Consider the following 19,045-nt stretch of genomic DNA (forward strand, 5'->3'; position numbering starts at 1 on the left):
CACACCAGCAATAAGTCGCTGGGTCTCACCCTTGCTTAGTTCCAGTTGCTCCTTCAATGATGTTTCAGACTGAGTTAATGTATCAATCTTATGCCGATACCATTTCTCTTTTGTTGCCATTTCCACATAACGAGCCTCTACAGCATTTTTTGTGGCAACAGCAGCTTCCAACTCAAGCTTTGCAGTTTTCAATGCCTCTGCATCTTTTTCAATTTTTTCAGATTTGTCACGATGAACTTGGTCAGAACGTTCTAAACGCTTCAGATTATTAAATTCAGAGGCAATATTCCAGATAATACCCTGTGCTTGACATTTTCGGGCATCACCATCAGATAAACTCTCAAAGAAATTAATGAGTGAAGGAGACAGCATGGCTTCAAGATATTTCATGAAATCCTCATAACTACCAGGAGGACCAGCCAAAATAGATGTCAAACCAGCAGTATCCAAATTAGGAAGGCTAATTTGAGAACTGCTTTCCCCTATTCTGCTACGCTGAGCGGGTGGAGGAAGAGCAAGCTTTCTTTGTGCTGCTTCTTCAGATGCCATGGCTGAATTAACATAAGAATTGTTATTCAAAAAGTTTTTCCAATCCAGATAGGATGAATCACAATTCAATATTGAATATTTATCAGGATCAACATTATAATAACCACCATTTCTAGGCATATGAAAAAAGCAATAAAGATTTTCTTCTGCTATTGATTCAAAATAGAGGTTACCAGCAGCACGACATTTCCTTGAATTTGCCCGAGTTAAAGCAGCATTATCATCATCTTCAAGTTCATTTTCACATAAACTTTTCTTAAGCGTCTCATCAACCAATTTTTCAGATACAAATTGCAGTTCAATAAATTTGGTATAACGCAAGGCGACGAGCGGAGTAATCACTAAAAAACAAAACAGCATACAACAATTACTATACAGATGATAACATTGAATTAATAAATTTTAATTATAATATACCTTTGTTTTTAACATAATAATAATAATGGCGCAGCCACGAGTTTCTGCATCTCATTCAGCATTAAGGGAACATAAAGAAAGCATATGTTCTGGGTATTGACGGTTTGGAATCTTCTCTTTTTTAATAGAATTTAATAATTTCGTTCTTTAGGAGATATCCTTGGATGAATAACTTTGGGAGGATCAAGTGATGTACGCCAATAACGAGCTTTCAGACAATCGCTGGGAATAACTTCACTATTAATAAAGAAGAAAGTACTCTGCCAGTTTTCATTTGTATCACCAGAATTAAGCAAAAACCCATCCAGAGTAATACAAAACCATCCTTTATCATAAGGTTTTATGGTTGCAAGATAAGAAAACAGACGTACAGAATGTGTAATATCTCGAGCCATACAATACATTTCGAAAAGCATAATTTGCGAATGGACATCGGTTCAAATTGTCCAACACTAACGCCATAAAAGGAGCAAACGTCTAAGTAAAACTTTGTAAAAGGAATACGAAGATGGGAAAAATATAAAGCACGACCATAAATAGCTACTTTTCCAGAGGGAGGACGAGATGCATGATCATGAGGACTAGGAAGAACATCATCGGCACCAAAAAATTTGAGAAAAGCAACTCTGACACGATCGAGATAGGTCGAGGAAATTCTGCTTGGAGTATCTTCAACATTAAAGATAGCCATTAATTAGGTAGTTAAGAAGGGAATTCTTGACAGAGGATTAGGGTAGATGAAGAAAATAAATTCGGATCGATTAAATACAATGCAGTAAAAGTGGGTAATAAATAGCGAGTAGAAGATGAACAGTTGACGGTTAATCGCATGGTTGATATGTTGCCACGTATCGGGTATACAAATAAGCAGGAGAAGTAAATTTAATTGAAAATAAAATTCAAATTTCGAAAAGGCACTTTTTGCAGGCCATGATCAAAACGTAGCTGCTGTAGCAGAGAAACAGGACGGCTGTGACACGTTTATGTTCCCGAGAAAAAGGCAATTTTCATTTTTTAGTTTAATAACTTTATTTTATACAAAAATAAAGACGTTAAACTGGGGGGACTTAATGGTGTATCCTAGGGGATACACGCATAAAAACAACATTTTTATACAGAAAAATGGATCAAACAGCACAAAAGATAGTGAAATTTAGCGATTTTTAGTATTTGCCGCCCAGCGTACAGCAGGCTGCCCAGCGTCAAGCTTAAGCCCTGCAGGCAGCTTCTATGCTTAAGCCCTTTAACTCAGCGCGTGAACGGCACGCAGCCACGTCAGTACACGCCACCGACCTTCTGGATATTTCGTGTAACAGAACCACTCATTAATTGACACGTGTATCCCGAGAATTTCGGGCATTCTGCGCCTATAAATAGACCCCCTGGGTCACCACATTTCACACCTGAACTTCAGCCAGAGAGAAGTACACTTTCTCTCTCACACAGTTCTTTCTCACTCTAAACGCACATTAGCCGCTTAGCAGCAATACGCTAGACGGATCGATTACAGATTGATCCCCAGATTGATTGAGACCACCCCACTGATCTCTCATCCGTGTTCCGGGTCTGCAGAGATTATTTCTCCAGGGCAAACAACAATCAACATCATACGCCACACGCTGAGCAGCTATTGTCTTGTACTGGTACCTTACAGCCGCTATACGGAAAATCATACCAACAACGTGTTTGAAAGGTGATGTTGCGAAACTATCATGTTGCAAAACATGAATTACAAATTGTTCTGCCCAGGTCCCCGAAAACAACGTTCGACCTGAATATGTTAAACATATACTTAGTGTTCCTTCTGAGCGGGATGAAATGCAATTCATTAATCATTTCATTGCTATTTATATTTATATTCATATTCAGATCCCTTATTAATGAATTGGATCGATTGAATATTAAATTGGATATTAATTGTCAATGAATATCAAATTGGATAATAATTGTCAATGAATATCAAATTGGATATTAATTGTCATCCAGCTTATGATTGATCGATCCCGCTACAATTTATTACGTGGTTGAGTAAACTTTTATGCTCCGTAGTGTATAGTAGAAGAGACCGTGAGTACAATGGGGATATAAAACGTCTTCATCATATGCATTGAGTAGTTTAACTATTTGTTGACTTGTGTGGATTTGTGTGAACGTATGTGCATTTGTCATTAATCTATTGCTAGTATTCACATGTGAACAAGGCAATTTTATTTCCTTCTTATTGGTATGCACGTGTGAATTTATTTTGAGAGTAAAACTAGTTGAAGAAATTTTTGCTTATATGAACGGTTAACATTTTATATGCACATCATATTCGAAAATATTTTTACATATCTGCAAATTTATCATTCACGGGCTTTAAACCCATCTTTAAAATTTGATTGCTAATGTATTCCAAGTAGAACAAGCCATTTCTATTGAGTTTAAAAACCATATTTAGGTCGATGATCAATATTCAAGTTAATTTATTTCTATAATTTTTTGTAATTCTTCGTTTGAACCTAATTCAGTTGTTGTAGTTGAAGGAAAATCGTGTGCACTTTTAAATTTTATAAACGTAGCGGATAGTTAAAATAATAATATTTTATTATATACATAATTAAATAATCATTTAATTAATAAAACTTTTATAGGATTAAACCGTCTAATTTAGATTCAGTTACACCACTAATAATTGTTATGAATATAAAATCACAAAGTGAGTAAAACGATATATCTTTCTGAATTGATGTCTATGTAACGGTAGAAACGAATCGCCTTGTTGGAGAGAAACATATGACCAAAAGTATGATCATCTCTTTGGATAGTCCACTACACGTTCAAAAAACGCCAATAGAACCCAAATTTCTTATTATAATAATCAAATTGTTATAATAAATAAATTAAATATCGATTACTCCATATTTATTTTCTTGCTTTACGAACGAACTGAATAAAAGAAAAGACCCTTTTTGTGGTGTGGCAAACAAGAATATTTAAGTAATATATTTCTATGTTGTTTTTCGTTTTTGTGCAACACTCTCACCAAAAGGCCATTATGTATATATATAATAATAATAATTATATGAAATATATGAAACTGACTCAAGTCGGTTTGTTTTTATTTCCATTTGATACATGATTTCTAAAATAAAAGATATGAAATATATTTCAAACACTTTGCCACCAAGAAAATAATAAATTCTATATTTGTTCTTCGTACGTGAGTAAAACAAAGTCGGTGAATATTTGTTCCCGAAATATCTCTATTTAATTATAATTAATTAATATAATATTAAGTTAATTAATCATCTTAAGTAATTTATAATTAAGTATAAGTATTTTATTTATTTCGTTACTCGGGTAATATATATACATCATATATATATTTCTTTTGACGTCTAGGTGTATATGTGTGTGACTCCAAAGGCTCAAATAAATTTAGCAATATAGCTATATGTTGTACCTTACCCATTCATTAATTCTACAGTAGTCATATGATATATAGATATAATCTTTTGACTACAGGATATATAGTTATAATTGGCCAATGTTTGTAAGGTTTCCACTAAACATATTTGTGTTGTTACATTTTTCTAGTAGAGAAGCTAATGGTTAAAACTAGGGTGTAAACAAATCGAGTCGAACTTGATCTCAGCTAGGCTTGAGCTCGACTTGTATGCATTTGAAAGAGTTCGGGCTTGGGCTCGAGCTCGACCCGGTTCATGAAATGTCCCGTTCATATTGATTATAAACGTTCCATATTAATTGATTTCGTTGCGAGGTTTTGACCTCTATATGAGACGTTTTTCAAAGACTGCATTCGTTTTTAAAACAAACCATAACCTTTATTTTATCGACAAGGTTAAAAAGACACCACCTAGATTATCCAGAAATGATAATCTAAAAATATCACACTTACACATTACTAATACATATTGGTTTACAATATTAATATGTTACAACAAAATAAATCTAGAATACAGTTTTAAACAATATTATACAAGCATGGTGACACCAAATCTTGTTCATGTGTTAGCATGCAACAGCGGAAGCTCTTAATAATCACCTGAGAATAAACATGATTTAAACGTCAACAAAAAATGTTGGTGAGTTATAGATTTAACCTATATATTTATCAAATCGTAATAATAGACCACAAGATTTCATATTTCAATATACATCCCATACATAGAGATAAAAATCATTCATATGGTGAATACCTGGTAACCGACATTAACAAGATGCATATAAGAATATCATCTATCATTCCGGGACATCCATCGGACATGATAAAACAACATCGAAGTACTAAAGCATCCGCAACCATGGATGGGGTTCGTTAGGCCCAATAGATCTATCTTTAGGATTCGCGTCAATTAGTAGATCGGTTTACTAATTCTTAGGTTACCAAGCAAAAGGGGCATATTCGGCTTCGATCATTCATTCACCCATATAATGTAGTTTCAATTACTTGTGTCTATTTCGTAAAATATTTATAAAACTGCATGTATTCTCATCCCAAAAATATTAGATTTTAAATGTGGGACTATAACTCACTTTCACAGATTTTTACTTCGTCGGAAAGTAAGACTTGGCCACTGGTCGATTCACGAACCTATAACAAATATGTACATATATATCAAAGTATGTTCAAATTATATTTACAACATTTTTAATACGTTTTACTGTTTTAAGTTTATTAAGTCAGCTGTCCTCGTTAGTAACCTACAACTAGTTGTCCACAGTTAGATGTACAGAAATAAATCGTTATATATTATCTTGAATCAATCCACGACCCAGTGTATACACGTCTCAGGCTAGATCACAACTCAAAATATATACATTTTTTGGAATCAACCTCAACCCTGTATAGCTAACTCCAACATTACTGCATATAGAGTGTCTATGGTTGTTCCAAATAATATATATACATGGGTCGATATGATATGTCAAAACATTTGCATACGTGTCTATGGTATCCCAAGATTACATAATATATTAGAATACATGTATAATACAATATGAGTTAGCTAGGATATGATTAATATAGATTTGTTACCAATTTTCATGTAGCTACAATAAGCAAAAATATCCAATCTTGTTTTACCCATAACTTCTTCGTTTTAAATCCGTTTTGAGTGATTCAAGTTGCTATGGTTTCATATTGAACTTAAGTTTATGAATCTAAATAGAAAAAGTATAAGTTTATAGTCGGAAATACATGTTACAAGTCATTTTTGCAAAGGTAGTCATTTTAGTCGAAAGAACGACGTCTAGATGACCTTTTTGAAAAACATACTTCAGCTTTGAGTTTAACCATGAGTTTTGGATATAGTTTCATATTCATAAGAAAAATCATTTTCCCAGAAGAACAACTTTTAAATCAAATTTTATCATAGATTTTAATTAACTAACCCAAAACAGCCCGCGGTCTTACTGCGACGGCGTATATCCGGTTTTACGGTATTTTTCGTGTTTTCAGGTTTTAAATCATTAAGTTAGCATATCATATAGATATATAACATGTGTTTAGTTGATTTTAAAAGTCAAGTTAAAAGGATTAACTTTTGTTTGCGAACAAGTTTAGAATTAACTAAACTATGTTCTAGTGATTACAAGTTTAAACCTTCGAATAAGGTAGTTTTATATATATGAATCGAATGATGTTATGAACATCATTACTACCTCAAGTTTTGTGGATAAACCTACTGGAAATGAGAAAAATAGATCTAGCTTCAAAGAATCCTTGGATGGCTTGAAAGTTCTTGAAGCAAAATCATGACACGAAAACAAATTCAAGTAAGATTTCCACTCGAAATAAGATTGTTAAAGTTATATAAATTGAATCAAATTTTGAATATGAGTATTACCTTATATTAGAAAGATATCTTACTGTAAATAAGAAAGATTTCTTAAGGTTGGATGATCACTCAAAGTGGATTTGCAAGATTGGAAGTAAGCTAGCAAACTTGAAAGTGTTGTTGGTGTGTTCTTGAGTAGTTGTTTTATAACTTGGTTTATGTATGGATTTATGAACTAGATTGAGCTAGATTTTGTTGAAGATGATGAAGAACACTTAGAACAAAGGAAGAACACTCGAGAGAGTAGTTTGATTCAAGAAAATTGAAAAATGAATGTGTTTATGGTGATGCTAGTTCACGTGAATTAGGATGGCAATATAGTCTTCATTAGTTTGTAATCTTATGAGATATTTCATGCTAGATGTTAAATGATGGTTCCCACATGGTTATGTGACTCACATGGGCTGCTAAGAGCTGATCATTAAAGTGTATATACCAATAGTAAATACATTTAGAAGCTGGGTATTGTACGAGTACGAATACGGGTGCATACGAGTAGAATTGTTGATGAAAATGAATGAGGATGTAATTGTAAGCATTTTTGTTAAGTAGAAGTACTTTGATAAGTGTCTTGAAGTCTTTCATAAGTGTATGAATACATATTAAAACACTACATGTATATACATTTTAACTGAGTCGTTAAGTCATCGTTAGTCGTTACATGTAAATATTGTTTTGAAACCTTTAAGTTAACGATCTTGTTAAATGTTGTTAACCCATTGATTATTATATCTAATGAGATATTAAATCATTACATTATCATGATATTATGATGTATTAATATATCTTAATATGATATATATACATTTAAATGTTGTTACAAAGATAATCGTTACATGTATGTCTCGTTTCGAAATCCTTAAGTTAGTAGTCTTGTTTTTACATATGCAGTTCATTGTTAATATACTTAATGAGATACATACTTATCATAATATCATGTTAACTATATATATATATATATATATATATATATATATATATATATATATATATATATATATATATATATATATATATATATATATCCATATATATATCATCATATAGTTTTTACAAGTTTTAACGTTCGTGAATCGCCGGTCAACTTGGGTGGTCAATTGTCTATATGAAACCTATTTCAATTAATCAAGTCTTAACAAGTTTGATTTCTTAACATGTTGGAAACCCTTAATCATGTAAATATCAATTTCATTTAATATAAATAAACATGGAAAAGTTCGGGTCACTACAGTACCTACCCGTTAAATAAATTTCGTCCCGAAATTTTAAGCAGTTGGAGGTGTTGACGTATCTTCTGAAATAAGTGCGGGTATTTCTTCTTCATCTGATCTTCTCGTTCCTAGGTGAACTCGGGTCCTCTACGAGCATTCCATTGAACCTTAACAATTGGTATCTTGTTTTTCTTTAGTTTTTTAACTTCACGATCCATTATTTCGACGGGTTCTTCGATGAATTGAAGTTTGTCGTTGATTTGGATTTCGTCTAATGAAATAGTGAGATCTTCTTTAGCAAAACATTTCTTCAAATTCGAGACTTGGAAAGTGTTATGTACAGCCGCAAGTTGTTTAGGTAACTCAAGTCGGTAAGCTACTGGTCCGACACGATCAATAATCTTGAATGGTCCAATATATCTTGGATTTAATTTCCCTCATTTACCAAATCGAACAACGCCTTTCCAAGGTGAAACTTTAAGCATGACCATCTCTCCAATTTCAAATTCTATATCTTTTCTTTTAATGTCAGCGTAGCCCTTTTGTCGACTTTAGGCGGTTTTCAACCGTTGTTGAATTTGGATGATCTTCTCGGTAGTTTCTTGTATTATCTCCGGACCCGTAATCTGTCTATCCCCCACTTCACTCCAAAAAATCGGAGACCTACACTTTCTACCATAAAGTGCTTCAAACGGCGCCATCTCAATGCTCGGATGGTAGCTGTTGTTGTAGGAAAATTCTGCTAACGGAAGGTGTCGATCCCAACTGTTTCTGAAATCAATAACACATGCTCGTATCATGTCTTCAAGCATTTGTATCGTCCTTTCGCTCTGCCCATCAGTTTGTGGTTGATAGGCAGTACTCATGTCTAGACGAGTTCATAATGTTTGCTGTAATGTCTGCCAGAATCTTGAAATAAATCTGCCATCTCTATCAGAGATAATAGAGATTGGTATTCCATGTCTGGAGACGACTTCCTTCAAATACAGTCATGCTAGCTTTTCCATCTTGTCATCTTCTCTTATTGGCAGGAAGTGTGCTGATTTGGTGAGACGATCAACTATTACCCAAATAGTATCAAAACCACTTGCAGTGCTTGGCAATTTAGTGATGAAATCCATGGTAATGTTTTTTCATTTCCATTCTGGGATTTTGGGTTGTTGAAGTAGACCTGATGGTTTCTGATGCTCCGTTCTGACCTTAGAACACGTCAAACATTCCCCTACGTATTTAGTAACATCGGCTTTCATACCCGGCCACCAAAAATGTTTCTTGAGATCCTTGTACATCTTCCCTGTTCCATGATGTATTGAGTATCTGGTTTTATGAGCTTCTCTAAGTAACATTTCTCTCATATCTCCAAATTTTGGTACCCAAATTCTTTCAGCCCTATACCGGGTTTCGTCTTCCCGAATATTAAGATGCTTCTCCGATCCTTTGGGTATTTCATCCTTTAAATTTCCCTCTTTTAAAACTCCTTGTTGCGTCTCCTTTATTTGAGTAGTAAGGTTAGTGTGAATCATTATATTCATAGCTTTTACTCGAATGAGTTCTCTGTCCTTTCTACTCAAAGCGTCGGCTACCACATTCGCCTTCCCCGGGTGGTAACGAATCTCAAAGTCGTAATCATTCAACAATTCAATCCACCTACGCTGCCTCATGTAAAGTTGTTTCTGATTAAATATGTGTTGAAGACTTTTGTGGTCGGTATATATAATACTTTTGACCCCATATAAGTAGTGCCTCCAAGTCTTTAATGCAAAAACAAGCGCGGCTAATTCCAAATCATGCGTCGTATAATTCTGTTCGTGAATCTTCAATTGTCTAGACGCATAAGCAATTACCTTCGTTCGTTGCATTAATAAACAACTGAGACCTTGCTTTGAGGAGTCACAATATATCACAAAATCATCATTCCCTTCAGGTAATGACAATATAGGTGCCGTAGTTAACTTTTTCTTTAACAATTGAAACGCTTTCTCTTGTTCATCCTTCCATTCAAATTTCCTCCCTTTATGCGTTAATGCAGTCAAGGGTTTTGCTATTCTGGAAAAATCTTGGATGAACCTTCTGTAGTAACCAGCTAGTCCTAAAAATTGGCGTATATGCTTCGTAGTTTTCGGGGTTTCCCACTTTTCAACGGTTTCAATCTTTGCTAGATCCACCTGAATACCTTCTTTGTTCACTATGTGACCGAGGAATTGAACTTCTTCCAACCAAAATGCACACTTTGAAAACTTAGCGTACAGTTTTTCTTTTCTTAGCAACTCTAGAACTTTTCTCAAATGTTCTTCGTGCTCTTGATCATTCTTCGTGTAAATAAGTATGTCATCGATGAAAACAATGACAAACTTGTCAAGATATGGCCCACACACTCGGTTCATGAGGTCCATGAACACAGCTGGTGCGTTAGTCAATCCAAATGGCATAACCATAAACTTGTAATGACCGTAACGCGTCCTAAAAGCAGCCTTCGAAATGTCATCCTCCTTCACCCGCATTTGGTGATATCCAGAATGTAAATCGATCTTCGAATAAACCGACGAGCCTTGTAGTTGATCAAATAAGTCATCGATTCTCGGTAATGGGTAACGGTTCTTGATGGTAAGTTTGTTCAACTCTCGGTAGTCGATACACAACCTGAATGTATCATCTTTCTTCTTGACAAACAGAACAGGAGCTCCCCATGGTGATGTACTTGGTCGAATGAAACCATGCTCTAAAAGTTCTTGTAACTGACTTTGTAATTCTTTCATTTCGCTGGGTGCGAGTCTGTATGGAGCACGAGCTATTGGTGTAGCTCCTGGTACAAGGTCTATTTGAAATTCAACGGATCGATGTGGGGGTAATCCCAGTAATTCTTTCAGAAATACATCGGGAAATTCTTTTGCGACGAGAACATCACTGATGTTCTTTTCTTCAGGTTTAACTTCCTCGATGTGTGCTAGAATAACGTAACAACCTTTTCTTATTAGTTTTTGCGCCTTCAGGTTATTAATAAGATTTAATTTCGCGTTGCTCTTTTTTCCGTACACCATTAAGGGTTTTCCTTTTTCTCGTATAATGCGAATTGTATTTTTGTAACAAACGATCTCTGCTTTCACTTCTTTCAACCAGTCCATACCGATTATCATATCAAAACTCCCTAACTCTACTGGTATCAAGTCAATATTAAATATTTCGCTAACCAGTTTAATTTCTCAATTCCGACATATATTATCTGCTGTAATTAATTTACCATTTGCTAATTCGAGTAAAAATTTATTATCCAAGGGCTTCGGTGAGCTACTTAGTTTAGCACAAAAATCTCTACTCATGTAGCTTCTATCCGCACCCGAATCAAATAAAACATAAACAGATTTATTGTCAATAAGAAACGTACCCGTAACAAGCTCCGGGTCTTCCTGCGCTTCTGTCGTATTAATATTGAAAACTCTTCCGCGGCCCTGCCCACTAGTATTCCCCTGATTTGGGTAATTTCTACTAATGTGGCCCGGTTTTCCACATGCAAAGCAAACTATGGAGGCATTATCTGTTCCGACATTATTTGTTCTTTTAATTCTGTTAAACTTTGGTCCGTAGGCCTCACACTTTGCCGCACTATGACCATTTCTTCTACACCTGGTGCAAAATGTCGTGCAGAACCCCTGGTGATTCTGTTCACACCTTTGGCATGGCTGTTTTTGGTTTTTGTTGCCATTGTTGTTATTGAGATTGTTGTTGGGTTTGTTATTGTTGCTATTGTTGTTATTGTTGTTGTTATTGTTGTTGTTGTTGTTGTTGTTGTTGTTGTTGTTGTTGTTGTTGTTGTTGTTGTTGTTGTTGTTGTTGTTGTTGTTGGGACGGTTATTGCAGTTGTTGTTGGAACGTTTGTTGAAGTTGTTGTTGCGATTGATGTTGCGGTGGTTGGGAAAGTTATTGCGATTGTGGTTGTGATTGTTGTTGTTGTATTGGTGACTCTTGTCATTGGTTTCTTCCCACTTTCTCTTGACTTGTTTCATGTTAGCCTCTTCAGTCGTCTGCTCTTTAATCCTTCCTTCGATCTGATTCACTAATTTGTGAGCCATTCGACTTACCTTTTGTATGGAGGCGGGCTCGTGTGAACTCACATCTTCTTGAATCCTTTCCGGTAACCCTTTTACAAATGCGTTGATCTTCTCTTCTTCGTCTTCAAACGTTCTAGGACACAATAGCACAATTTGGTGAATCGTCGTTCGTACGTGGTGATATCGAAACCTTGCGTTCGTAATCCTCTAAGCTCTACCTTGAGCTTGTTGACCTCGTTTCTGGGACGATACTGTTCGTTCATCAATTGCTTGAATGCTAACCACGATAGTGCGTAAGCAGCATCTTGTCCTACCTGCTCGAGATAGGTATTCCACCATGTTAGCGCCATACCTGTGAAGGTATGCGTAGCGTACTTTACTTTGTCTTCTTTAGTACATTTACTTATGGCAAACACCGATTCAACCTTCTCGGTCCACCGTTTCAATCCAATTGGACCCTCGGTTCCATCAAATTCCAAAGGTTTGCAGGCAGTGAATTCTTTGTAGGAACATCCTACACGATTTCTTGTGGAATTTGTTCCACTGCTAGAACCAGAGTTATTGTTGTTATTTTGCATTGCGGCCTGCACTGTGGCTATGTTCGCAGCAAGGAAAACACTGAAGTCTTCCTCACTCATGTTCAAGTTCTGACGAGTTGTCGGTGCCATTTCCTTCAAAAATAGCCAAAAGAATTGAGTTAATCATATAGAATTTAAGAGTAGTCAATATTATTTCGTAGCATAATATGAACTTATTTATAAAAGCTTTTTCTTCATATTAGCATTTTATAGTTTTAATTCGGGTAGTACCTACCCGTTAAGTTCATACTTAGTAGCTATTATACAATTCAACTACTACGATTCTATATGAAAAAACTTGTTACAATAATATTTCGCGTTCAAACTTTTATACAATATTTTACAAATATACAATACCACTATTATACATATAGGATGAAATATAGCACATAATAACTTGTTACTCGGCAGCTATAAAGGCAATTCTAGTTAATACGTAAGCCGTTCAGCAAAAGAAATAAAGACACGTAATTCATAAATCCAGAAACAAGTCATGCATTCTGGTTTTACTAAGACGACTTCCCATCCTTGGTCTTGTGGAAAGTAACCGTTATGACCAATGGCTAGGAAGCATGTTGTAATGTCGTCAAAAGGACGAGGGTTTCGTAATGTCCAACAGCTCCGTAATAATCTAAAAACCTTGTTTCTCACCCCAACTACTGAATCCGTCACTTGTGGGAAGGTTTTATTTAAAAGTTGTAATCCGATGTTATTTTTCTCATTTTGGTAAGAAGCGAACATCACTAACCCGTAAGCATAACATGCTTCTTTATGTTGCATGTTAGAAGCTCTTTCTAAATCACGAAATCCTATGTTGGGATATGTTGAGTCAAAATAGGTTCTTAACCCATAGCATAAAATTGCATTTGGGTTCTCCGCATTTAACGCTTTAAAGAAAACACGGCGTAACTTACGGTCTTCCCAATGTGATATACCCCACCTATCAAAGGAAAGCCTTTTATAAACTAAGGCATTTCTGGAAAGTCTTTCAAATGCTTGACAATTTAATTTCGCCATAACTAAATGTGCTGATGAATTCTGACCGACTCTAGACAAGATTTCCTCAATCATATCCTCTGGTAGGTCTTCTAAAATATTCGGTTGTCTACCCTTAACGCCCATTTTGTTTTTATACTATAAAATAGACAAGGATTAGATTCGTAAAAGATAATTAACAAACAATATAAGCAATTTTTACATAGAACATAAAAGTACAAGCACACTACAATACATATAATATACAACATGATTACAACCCTCTAATCTGAATCACTGGTTTCTTCTTCTTCGGACTTGGTTCGTTTTCTTAATTTTCAAGGGATATATGGTGTTCCTCTAATACGAGCCTTCGTTTTCTATAATGGTTTAGAAAAGCCTGGTGGTTTAGAGGTTCCCGGGTTATTGTTACAATTTAGGAAATACGGATGTTGCCGATACATATAAAGTTCATCGAGGTTGGAATCATGTTTCTCTATTTTTATACCTTTTCCCTTATTATTTTCTTTTGCTTTATTAAATTGGGTCGAGGTAATTTCTATAACATCATCGGAATCCTCATCGGGATCCAATTCATCAGAAAATTGGTAATCTTCCCAATATTTTGCTTCCTCGGCGGAAACACCATTGACCATTATTGATTTTGATCCGTTGGTTGAGGATTTTCTTTTATTTAACCGATTTACTCTAGGTATCAATATTTCTTCCTCCGGAACCTCTTCTTCTTCCGGTTCTTCCTCCTCCGGTTCCTCCTCTTCCGGTTCCTCTTCTTCCGGTTCCTCCTCTTCCGGTTCTTCTTCGGGAATTTGTGAATCTTCCCAAATTATATTCGACTCTTCATTATTATTAGGTGAGTCAATGGGATTTGTACTAGTGGTAGACATCTATCACACAATATGAAACACATTAAGAGGTTAATATATCACATAATATTTACATGTTAATAATATATAGTTTCCAACAAAAGTGTTAAGCAATCGTTTTTAAAGAAAATACGGTCGAAGTCCAGACTCACTAATGCATCCTAACAAACTCGGTAAGACACACTAGTGCAAAAATTCTAGCTCTCTAAGACCAACGCTCGGATACCAACTGAAATGTCCCGTTCATATTGATTATAAACGTTCCATATTAATTGATTTCGTTGCGAGGTTTTGACCTCTATATGAGACATTTTTCAAAGACTGCATTCGTTTTTAAAACAAACCATAACCTTTATTTTATCGACAAGGTTAAAAAGACACCACCTAGGTTATCCAGAAATGATAATCTAAAAATATCACACTTACACACTACTAATACATATTGGTTTACAATATTAATATGTTACAACAAAGTAAATCTCGAATGCAGTTTTAAACAATATTATACAAGCATGGTGACACCAAATCTTGTCTATATATTAGCATGCAACAGCGGAAGCTCTTAATAATCACCTGAGAATAAACATGCTTTAAACGTCAACAAAAAATGTTGGTGAGTTATAGGTTTAACCTATATATTTATCAAATCGTAATAATAGACCACAAGATTTCATATTTCAATATACATCCCATACATAGAGATAATAATCATTCATATGGTGAACACCTGGTAACTGACATTAACAAGATGCATATAAGAATATCCCCTATCATTCCGAGACATCCATTGGACATGATAAAATAACATCGAAGTACTAAAGCATCCGCAACCATGGATGGGTTTCGTTAGGCCCAATAGATCTATCTTTAGGATTCGCGTCAATTAGTAGATCGGTTTACTAATTCTTAGGTTACCAAGCAAAAGGGGCATATTCGGCTTCGATCATTCACCCATATAATGTAGTTTCAATTACTTGTGTCTATTTCGTAAAACATTTATAAAACTGCATGTATTCTCATCCCAAAAATATTAGATTTTAAAAGTGGGACTATAACTCACTTTCACAGATTTTTACTTCGTCGGGAAGTAAGACTTGGCCACTGGTCGATTCACGAACCTATAACAAATGTGTACATATATATCAAAGTATGTTCAAAATATATTTACAACATTTTTAATACGTTTTACTGTTTTAAGTTTATTAAGTCAGATGTCCTCGTTAGTAACCTACAACTAGTTGTCCACAGTTAGATGTACAGAAATAAATCGATATATATTATCTTGAATCAATCCACGACCCAGTGTATACACATCTCAGGCTAGATCACAACTTAAAGTATATATATTTTTGGAATCAACCTCAACCCTGTATAGCTAACTCTAACATTACTGCATATAGAGTGTCTATGGTTGTTCCAAATAATATATATACATGGGTCGATATGATATGTCAAAACATTTGCATACGTGTCTATGGTATCCTAAGATTACATAATATATTAGAATACATGTATAATACAATATGAGTTAGCTAGGATATGATTAATACAGATTTGTTACCAATTTTCACGTAGCTACAACAAGCAAAAATATCCAATCTTGTTTTACCCATAACTTCTTCGTTTTAAATCCATTTTGAGTGATTAAAGTTGCTATGGTATCATATTGAACTTAATTTTATGAATCTAAACAGAAAAAGTATAAGTTTATAGTCGGAAATACAGGTTACAAGTCGTTTTTGTTAAGGTAGTCATTTTAGTCGAAAGAACGACGGATGACCATTTTGGAAAACATACTTCCACTTTGAGTTTAACCATGATTTTTGGATATAGTTTCATGTTCATAAGAAAAATCATTTTCCCAGAAGAACAACTTTTAAATCAAAGTTTATCATAGATTTTAATTAACTAACCCAAAACAGCCAGCAGTGTTACTACGACGGCGTATATCCGGTTTTACGGTGTTTTTCGTGTTTTCAGGTTTTAAATCATTAAGTTAGCATATCATATAGATTTAGAACATGTGTTTAGTTGATTTTAAAAGTCAAGTTAGAAGGATTAACGTTGTTTGCGAACAAGTTTAGAATTAACTAAACTATGTTCTAGTGATTACAAGTTTAAACCTTCGAATAAGGTAGTTTTATATATATGAATCCAATGATGTTATGAACATCATTACTACCTAAGGTTTTGTGGATAAACTTACTGGAAATGAAGAAAATTGATCTAGCTTCAAAGGATCCTTGGATGGCTTGAAAGTTCTTGAAGCAAAATCATGACACGAAAACAAATTCAAGTAAGATTTCCACTCGAAATAAGATTGTTAAAGTTATAGAAATTGAATCAAAGTTTGAATATGAGTATTACCTTATATTAGAAAGATATATTACTGTAAATAAGAAAGTTTTCTTGAGGTTGGATGATAATTCAAAGTGGATTTGCAAGATTGGAAGTAAGCTAGCAAACTTGGAAGTGTTGTTGGTGTGTTCTTGAGTAGTTGTTTTATAACTTGGTTTATGTATGGATTTATGAACTAGATTGAGCTAGATTTTATTGAAGATGATGAAGAACACTTAGAACAAAGGAAGAACACTTGAGAGAGAGTAGTTTGATTCAAGAAAATTGAAAAATGAATGTGTTTATGGTGATGCTAGTTCACGTGAATTAGTATGGCAATATAGTCTTCATTAGTTTGTAATCTTATGAGATATTTCATGCTAGATATTAAATGATGGTTCTCACATGGTTAGGTGACTCACATGGGCTGCTAAGAGCTGATCATTGAAGTATATATACCAATAGTAAATACATTTAGAAGCTGGGTATTGTACGAGTACGAATAAGGGTGCATACGAGTAGAATTGTTGATGAAAATGAATGAGGATGTAATTGTAAGCATTTTTTTAAGTAGAAGTACTTTGATAAGTGTCTTGAAGTCTTTAAAAAGTGTATGAATACATATTAAAACACTACATGTATATACATTTTAACTGAGTCGTTAAGTCATCGTTAGTCGTTACATGTAAATGTTGTTTTGAAACCTTTAAGTTAACGATCTTGTTAAATGTTGTTAACCCATTGATTATTATATCTAATGAGATATTAAATCATTACATTATCATGATATTATGATGTATTAATATATCTTAATATGATATATATACATTTAAATGTTGTTACAATGATAATCGTTACATGTATGTCTCGTTTCGAAATCCTTAAGTTAGTAGTCTTGTTTTTACATATGCAGTTCATTGTTAATATACTTAATGAGATACATACTTATCATAATATCATGTTAACTATATATATATATATATATATATATATATATATATATATATATATATATATATATATATATATATATATATAGTTAATCAAGTCTTAACAAGTTTGATTGCTTAACATGTTGGAAACACTTAATCATGTAAATATCAATTTCATTTAATATAAATAAACATGGAAAAGTTTGGGTCACTACTTTTCAAACCTAATTAATAGCGGTCCATGTTATATTGGGCTAAAATATTGTGTAACTAACCATTGCCTAGTGTTTATCTTGTGAATATTTTGTATGTATTCAATCCTTAAATGAAGGATTCTTGTTACCTAAGTTTAGGAGATTTGATGTAATCTTTGTGGGCATATATACCCACCGTATGACTCAATGAAAAGCAAGCAGTCAATTGTCAATCTCTATCATGGTATCATCCTAATTTTCGGTCCTCTCTATCACCTACGATTTCTTATCCTCTATTATTCTAACACCGCCATGGTCTTTTCTTCTATCACAATGACGGATTCCAACAAGTTTCATCCTGCAATCACCATGACCAACTGATAACTTCTAAATTATACAGTATTTTGATAACATTTTGAGGAGTTATCTTAACAATTTAAAGTCATTTTAATACTAAAACACTCTAAAACGAGTAAAAACGGGGAAATGGGTATTTTTAATATTTTGTTGAAATTATGTATTAAAGAGGAGCAAAAACAGTCAAAAATGCAGAAAAGATGATGAAGCCGCCGGCATGAAGGCAATGAAGCCGCCGGCTTCCCTACAGAATTATAGGAAGTTCAATATTTGATCACAGAAATAAAAAAACTTGGCGACCAAGCAAAATACAGTCAAGCCACTAGCTTCACACCAAAGCCGCCGGCCTAAATCACACGGCTTGTCCGACTTACCGACCAAGTTCAAGCTAATTTTGAAGAGATTTTCGCCTTGATTCGAAAGAAGTCAAGCCGCCGGCTTTACATTGAAGCTGACGGCTTAAGTTATAAGAAAAGATATGCCGTATTCTTCAAGGTCAAGTTTTACGTAAGCCCTAATCCAAGTCAAGGGAAGCCGTCCGCTTCCCATCCAAGTCACCCGCTTGGGTTGGTGGTTTCTGAAGTTATAAATAGAGGCCTTAGGGTCAGTTTTTAATATACTAGACTTTTGTACTCTGCATTCAGAGACAAAACACAAATTATTTAGGGTTTTTTCTTATCTTGAACAATCCAAGTTAATCAATCAAGTTTGTTTTGCAATTT

This window comes from Rutidosis leptorrhynchoides, chromosome 9 (genome assembly GCF_046630445.1).
Source record: "Rutidosis leptorrhynchoides isolate AG116_Rl617_1_P2 chromosome 9, CSIRO_AGI_Rlap_v1, whole genome shotgun sequence".
NCBI classification, from domain to species: Eukaryota; Viridiplantae; Streptophyta; class Magnoliopsida; order Asterales; family Asteraceae; genus Rutidosis; species Rutidosis leptorrhynchoides.